Here is an 8,044-nt window from a genome sequence, read left to right as displayed (position 1 = left end):
CCCTAGTGAAGTCATTGTATGATTGCATTATCTTTTGTCTTCACTGAGTGACTGCTTGTTCTGATTGGCTTCATACTATCTTCCATCCTGATCTATACTGCCTAGCTGCTATTAGTCTTCGCGCTTTCGTTTCATTGAATACTTGACTATGGCTTGCTTAGTGTAGTCTACCTTCCGCTGCATGGTAATAGGTTTATTTCTATCATTTGTCTTCAAAACTTCCATGTTTTGAAGACTTTCATAAAAATCGCATATTCACCCCCCCCCCTCTAGTCGATCACTAGCACTTTCAATTGGTATCAGAGCAAGGTACTCCCTTGTTCTGTGTGATTCGGTTTAACCACCTGGAGTTTTAGCTATGTCGACTGCAGGGATAATCAAAGTCTCCACTGCGTTCCCAGTCTTCGATGGAACTGAATATCCCTACTGGAAGAATAAGATGCGCATGCATCTTGAAGCCATTGATGTCGACCTATGGTATGTCGTCAAGAATGGCGTTCCCAAGGCGAGTGAAGGTGTCACCGCTACTGATGTCAAGAAGTTTGTTCAACTGGACTCCACTGCCAAGAACATCATCTGTGGTCATCTGACTAAAGGATAGTATGGCAGTGTGAGTGCTTTGGAAACATCTAAGCTAGTCTGGGACTGGCTCTCCAAGGTCAACGAAGGCATCTCAACCCAGAGAGATCAAAGAATCAGTGTCCTCCGCAACCTCTTCAACCGCTTCAAGAGAAACGACAATGAGAATGTCCAGCTCACGTTTGATCGACTCACTGACATCACAAATGAACTTCAAGCCCTTGGCGCTACTGAGATCACCAAGCATGAAGTCGTCAAGACACTCCTGAGATCACTTGACAGCTCGTTTGACACCCTAGCCCTGATGATTCAAGAACGTCCTGATTTCAAGACACTCGATCCGTCTGACATACTTGAGAGGTTCAACACACATGAATTTCAGCTTTCTGAGAAAAGAGACATCTACGGTCCCAACTATGGGCGAACTCGTGCCCTGAAGGCAAAAGCTGTCTCTTCATCTGAAGAAGAATCCGACAGCAGTTCTGATGATCCTGAAGACATTGGAAAGGAGCTTGCTATGCTTGTGAAGAAGTTCCAAAATTTCACCAAGAAGAAAGGCTTCAGAAAGTCTTCACGATCAAGCTCAAGGAATGATGAAGCTTCTGCTCATGACTACAAGAAGAGAACATGCCACAAGTGCAAGAAACCTGGCCACTACATCTCTGAGTGTCCACAGTGGGAAAATGAGAACAAGAAGAAAAGAAGGTCAAGGAGTATGATTCTGACGACAAGAAGAAGAAGAAATACTCAAAGTCTTCTTCCAAGTCTTCCTCAAAGTCTTCATCTCACAAGAAGAGCTCATCTGGCAAGGCTCGTGCGTTCGTTGGCAAGGAAATGGATTCAGAGGAGGAGTCCGCTTCTGAGGAGGCGGAGGTGGAGTCTGAGGAGGATTCCGATTCTGGCGTTGCAAGTCCGGCTACAGCATACGTTGCCAAGTCCATCTTCAACACTGAAGATGATGGTTTCATCACTGACACCGATGCAAATGACAAGGACTACTCCGCTCCCACCTACTGCTTCATGGCACGTGGTGCCAAGGTAAACACACGCACTACTCGCTATCAAACATCCAGTGAAGATGACTCTGATTGTGGTTCCAAACCCAGCTACAAAACACTTGCTAAAATTGCAACTGAACAACAAAAAGCTATGGAACATATTCAAAAACTGTTAGACAAAAGCGATGACCTGTTAGACGCTGAAATGACTCGATCTCAGTCCTTAATTGAAGACATAAAAAAATCTTCATGTTAAGTATGAGGAACTTGAAAGTCGTCATGAAACGCTCTCAACAACTCATGAAAAGCTTTCCTATGATTATCTTCAAAGGAAGCAAGATCTTGAGAAATTGAGAGTGGCTCATGAAGATCTTCAGAAGGAAAATGAGTCACTTCGCGCCAAACAGATCAGTTCCACTCAGGAAGGATTTGAACCACCATGTCTTAAATGCATTGAGCATGACAATGCTACTTCTATTGCTGGATGTTCTACTGCTGCTACTATTGCAATATCTTCAACTGTTGATGTGGTAACTAACCCCTCTGCTGAGGATACCACTGCCATTGCTGATGAAAATGCTAGGTTGAAGACATTGCTTGAAACAGGGATGTACAAAAGTCTCAAAGGGCATCAGACACTATGTGATGTCCTCAAAAGGCAGATCCTGAACTGAAACCCTAGGAAAGAGGGTCTAGGGTTCGAAAGGAAAATGAATGCTGATGGCTCTCACTGGAAACCTGAGCAGTACCCCAAAACCACATGGGTTGCTGCAAAGGAACCTTTAGTGGATCCATCCACCCTGTCTAGCTTCACTTGTGCTAATCCCATTGTTATTGATGAATCCTTTAATGCAAACTATAGGCCTCCTTTGATTCATAGGATAGAAATTTTATAGGAATAGGAAAATCATAGGAAGTGAGATGACATGCATCTCAATTCCTATAGAGGAAGATATGTCATTTGGTGCATATGTGTCGGGGGTTTGGTGCGACATATGCCAACGGATGGCTTATCATGGTGGGGGCGAGTAGAACGTCGCCGGTGCCTGGAAACGGGATGAGGCGAAGGCATGCACACCCACGAATCTTACCCAGCTTCGGGGCTCTCCGGGGAGATAATACCCCTACTGCTGCTCTGCGGGGTCTCCGCATGATCACTATGGTCAAGTGTTTACACGGTCGCTCCTTGAGCTGTGTATGGTGGTAGGAGAGGGCAAGGCTAGCTCTCTCCCTCTATCTGGTGAGGTATCGAACTACTGGGATCCAACCCTTTGCATGGGTGCCCTGGGGGTTTATATAGGCCAACCCCCCAGGGGTACAATGGTAATGTGACTGGGCGCGGGCCCAGCCGTTAGTGTCTCCGACCTCCGACTTCTCCGCCGACTGCTGGGGCCCGCCGACTGGTGGGCCCCGCCGACTGGTCTGGTACGGAGCCGACGGGCCGCGTCCGCCGCGGGCGGATCTTGCAGCAAAGGTCTCCTTGAGGTCTCAAAGGTCTCCTTGAGGTCTTCCAGCAATGTTCCTCGCTTTTCCGTCTTTACCACCACATCGTCCACGTAAACGTGGGCGTTCCTACCGAGCTGCTTGAGGAGGCACTTCTGCATGCAACGCTGAAAGGTGGCACCGGCATTCCTCAGGCCGAACGTCATGGTGAGGTAGCAGAATTCTCCAAACGGCGTGATGAAGGCGGTCTTCAATCTATTAGCCGGGTTCAGCTTGATCTGGTGATATCCTGAGTACGCATCCAAGAAACTCAACAGCTCGCATCCGGCTGTGGAGTCTATCACCTGATCAATTCTCGGCAGAGCAAACGGGTCCTTGGGGCAGGCCTTGTTGAGGCTCATGTAGTCAATACACATTCGCCATTGCTTGTTTTTCTTTAGCACCAGGACCGGATTTGCCAGCCACTCCGGGAAGAAAACTTCCATAATGAAGCTGGCTGCTAGGAGTCGGGCTATCTCTTCTCCGACAACCCTTCTCTTCTCTTCTGATAAGCGGCGCAGGGGCTGCCTGACCGGCTTTGCATTAGATCGGACGTGTAACTTGTGCTCGGCGAATTCCGTCGGCACACCTGGCATGTCTTTGGGAGACCATCGAAGATGTCCCGATTCTCACGGAGGAAATCGACGATCTCGCCTTCCTATTTGCTGTCGAGGTTTGCACCTACAACGGCGTACCTCTCTGGGTGTTCCAGATCCAAGGGTATCTTCTTTGTCTCTTTGGCCGGCTTGAATGAACCTTCGGCTTCCGACTCCTTCGGGTCGGGCGATATCTCCGGCTGCTTGCCAGCCATCGCCACAGCTCGCTCAAGGAGTCGCTTCTCGGCCGCAATCACCAGGGACTCGGCCAGCCGACTGCTCTCGGTCGCGCAAGCGGACGACTTCCGGTAGTCACCGGCCACAGTCAGAATTCCCCTGGAACTGGGCATCTTCATCTTGAGGTAGGCTTAGTGGGGGACTGCCATGAACTTGGCCAAGGCGGGCCGGCCAAGTAGCGCATGGTATGGGCTCTCAAGGTCCACCACCTCAAACCAAACAGACTCTCTTCGGAAGTGATCTTTGTCCCCAAAGAGGACGTCAATCAGGATCTTGCCGATTGGTGAACAGGAAAGCCCAGGAACAATGCCGTGGAACACAGTCTGGCTGTTCGGAAGCTGTCTCTGCTTGATTCCTAACTTCTCCATGGTGTCCTTGTACAAGATGTTGATGCTGCTGCCCCCATCTATCAGAACTCGTGAGAAACGCGCGGCCCATTTGTCCGTGGCAAAGGTGGCGTCCAGGACCAAGGCGTAGGAGCCCGGACTCGGCATCACTTCTGGGTGGTCAGCCCTGCTCCAGCTGATGGGCCTCTCTGACCAGTGCATGAACTCTGGCGTCTCTGAGGCTACCGCGTTCACCTCTTGTCGCTGCAGCCGCCTGCTGCGTTGATCGTCAGCCACACTGGTGAACACCACGTAGGCTCCGTGCTCTTCCAGGTACTCGTCTTGTACTGCGCCGACTGGCCTGACTGCCGGCTGCTAGGGCGGAGGCGGAGGCGGCTGCCCAGCGGGCGGGGGTGGTAGGAGGTCGTCTCCCTTGGCGATCCTGGTGAGCCAGTGGCACTTCCGGGTGGTGTGATTCGATGGGTTCGTGCCGCTGTGGAACTTGCAAGGTCCATCCAAGGTCTGCTCGTAGGAGAAGGCCGGCAACCAGTTCGGCTTGTCGCCTTTCTGTCGCTTGGGCGGAGGCTGCTCTTCTGGCTGCTGGGCTTCGACGGTCGCGACCTGCCGGCTGCTGGAAGCCGGCTGCGGGGCCTTGCGCTTGTGGTCGCCCTACTGTTGTCGCCGGCTGGCGTCTGCTGCCGGAGTTCTTGGAGCCTGAGGAGCTACTTTGCCAGTCGTGCGGATTTGAATTTCCGTCTTCATGGAGGAGTCGGCCGTAGCGTACTTGTCCTCTATGATTAGCAGCTCATCCAGGGTTTCTGGCTCGTCGCAGAGGAGCTTGTGCTTGAGGAGGGTGCCTTCTCGGCACCCGGCTATGAAGTACTCGATGGCCTGCAACTCATGCACGCCCTCGCAGGAGTTCCGGAGCTCAGCCCAACGCGTGAGGTAGTCGCGAGTCGACTCATCAGGACCTTGCACGCATAGGGAGAGCTGGCGAGGCTTGGGAGGACGCTTGTACGTGCTGGTGAAGTTGCGTACGAATGCTTCGGTGAAGTCGACCCAGTTGTTGATGCTGCGGGGCTTTAGGCTGTTCAGCCATGTCCGGGCCGTGCCCTGGAGCATGAGCGGAACGTACTTTACGGTGACACGCTTGTTGCTGTTTGCTATGCTGACAACCGTGGAGTAGTCGACTAGCCAGTCTTCCGGCTTCACGGAGCCAGTATACTTGGGCGTGTCTCTTGGGAGCGTGAACCCTCTGGGAAAGGGCTCGTCCCGAATGCGGGGCCCGAATCAAGGCGGACCCAGCTCGTCTTCTTCTTCCAGCGCCAGGGACCGGTGAAGTCGGTCGATCCGGTGGCGGGCGTCATTCTCTCCGACCCCCTCTCGGCGGCCAAGGCGGTCACCGAGAGTCGGATGGTCAACAGGCGGCGGGGAGACTCGCCTCTCCTTGCGGGGAGGGGGAGGCGGACAGTCGTCCCGCCGTTCCACTGCTCTCGGGCGGCCGTCTCGGTCGCGCTCTATGGTAATCCGAGTCCGACTGTGGCTGACAGCCGGCTCCTTGTCCTTTCTTCCTCGGGCACCACCAGTCGGCGTCCGAGACGTTGCGCCTTGATCTTGGTGCGGGTCGTCGTTTGGCCGCTGCGACGCCTCCGTGCGGCAGCCGGCCTCGTTCTGCGCGGCGGCCGCGTCGAGGAGCCGCTGGACTCGCTCCATCATGAGGCGGAGCTCTTCGCCCTCGAAACTGTCCAGCTCATCCGCCGCTGCCTGGGCGGCTCGGATGTTCTCCGCTGGCGTGGCATACACGGGGCGGCTAGCCCCAAACAGGCTGGCGATGGCTACGTCGCGCTGCTGAACCGCGCCAAGGCGGCTGGGCCCTGCCGGAGCCGGTGAGCCGCCAACAGCGCGATCCATCTCCCGCTGGTAAGCTTCTGACAAGCGTATCACGCTGGCTAGCTTCTTCGCGCCTTCGACAAGCTGAAGGCGGCGCGCTTCTAACGTCTCTGCGTCAGCATCTTCCGGAATGGGCCCAGCTAGGTCTTCCAGCGCCGCGTCGAGTGAGTCGGGCGCCCTTCCACCAGGGAACTCGTCATGACTGATGACCGGCACCTCAGTGATGGTGCTCCCATCGCTCTCCGTGTGGGGGAGAGGTTCGTCGTAGACCACCACGTTGGAGGGGAAAGCGTCGACCGACGCGCTGTCGGAGTCGACCAGCATCGGGTCGGTGCAGCCTATGGACTCCAAGTCTACGGCAGGCTCGCCGGAAACGTGGAGTTGATCGAGGAGGCCCGCGAGGAGGTTTTCAGGGCCGCCTACACCTGCGTCGGACGCAGGTTCGTCGGAGAGGCGGACCTCGCCGACAAGTTCGGCCAAGGAGCTGGCTGCGTAGGTGATCTCCACGCCGCACAGCGCGTCGACGCAAACTTCGTCTGGCGTGCCTGGCTGGCTGCGCTCGCCAGGGAGGAAAAGGGTTCCCGTCCAGAACAGATCTCCGGACGGCGGTGCACCATGCCCCACGGTGGGTGCCAAATGTCGGGGGTTTGGTGTGACATATGCCAACGGATGGCTTATCATGGTAGGGGCGAGTAGAACATCGCCGGTGCCTGGAAACGGGATGAGGCGAAGGCATGCACGCCCGCGAATCTTACCCAGCTTCGGGGCTCTCCGGGGAGATAATACCCCTACTGCTGCTCTGCGGGGTCTCCGCATGATCACTATGGTCAAGTGTTTACACGGTCGCTCCTTGAGCTGTGTATGGTGGTAGGAGAGGGCAAGGCTAGCTCTCTCCCTCTATCTGGTGAGGTATCGAACTACTGGGATCCAACCCTTTGCATGGGTGCCCTGGGGGGTTTATATAGGCCTACCCCCAGGGGTACAATGGTAATGTGACTGGGCGCGGGCCTAGCCATCAGTGTCTCCGACCTCCGACTTCTTCGCCGACTGCTGGGGCCCACCGACTGCTGGGCCCCGCCGACTGGTCTGGTACGAAGCCGACAGGCCGCGTCCACTGCGGGCGGGTCTTGCCAGCTGCTGATTACTGTAGCCGTGCTCCTGATGATGCAAGCTTGGTCATGGGGTTGTGGCAACAGCCCCGCCGCCTGGCGGGCGATCACTGTGGCCACTCCCCATCTCTTCTTGATTAATGGCATGTGGTCCCGGGGGAGGGCTCGGCCGACTCCCCTGGGCCGACTCCCGTTGGGTCCGACTGGCGGTGCTCCCGCCGTCTCCCGAGGTCTCGCTGGCTGGTGGACCCTGCTGCCTCCAGGCCGTACAGACAAGCCGTCGTGGGCGCAAGACCAGGTACAGTGGTGCTGATTTCAGGGCCGGCTGGGCAACAGTGCCACGCCGCAGGGAGATCTTCCCAAGTACAGCGCGTTGTAGCCATGCCTGCCCTTGGTAAGGGGCGGGGGAGTGGGCTGCATTGTAGCCACGCCCCTGCCCCGTCCCCCTCGATGAGGTCACGGTTTGTTGGAGTCGCCCGCCGACTCCCCAAAGCCGGCTTCTCTGGAAGTCGTTCCTGGGACTCGGCCGTGAGCGGGCAGTCGGCCGCCTTGCCGTAGACTCCCCAGGAGGCGGCTCTTCGCCCTGTGGTCTTGAGGGGCACAGCCTGCCCCGATGTCTTGAAAGGTCGTGGGGCTCGGGTTGGCCTACCCCTGGCCCATTACTCCGACAATATGATAGGAATTTTTCCATTGAGTCTAGGCTAATGTTTTTTTCCTCCAAAATGTGAAGGATTGAATCCTATCCTACATAGGAATAGGAATCCATTCCTACAAACCAAAGGGCTTCGAAGGAATTTTTCCTTTGCAAATCCTATCTTATAGAATTC

This window comes from Triticum urartu, chromosome 3 (assembly GCF_003073215.2).
Source record: "Triticum urartu cultivar G1812 chromosome 3, Tu2.1, whole genome shotgun sequence".
Taxonomy (NCBI): Eukaryota; Viridiplantae; Streptophyta; class Magnoliopsida; order Poales; family Poaceae; genus Triticum; species Triticum urartu.
Note: the sequence above shows the minus strand (reverse complement) of the source record.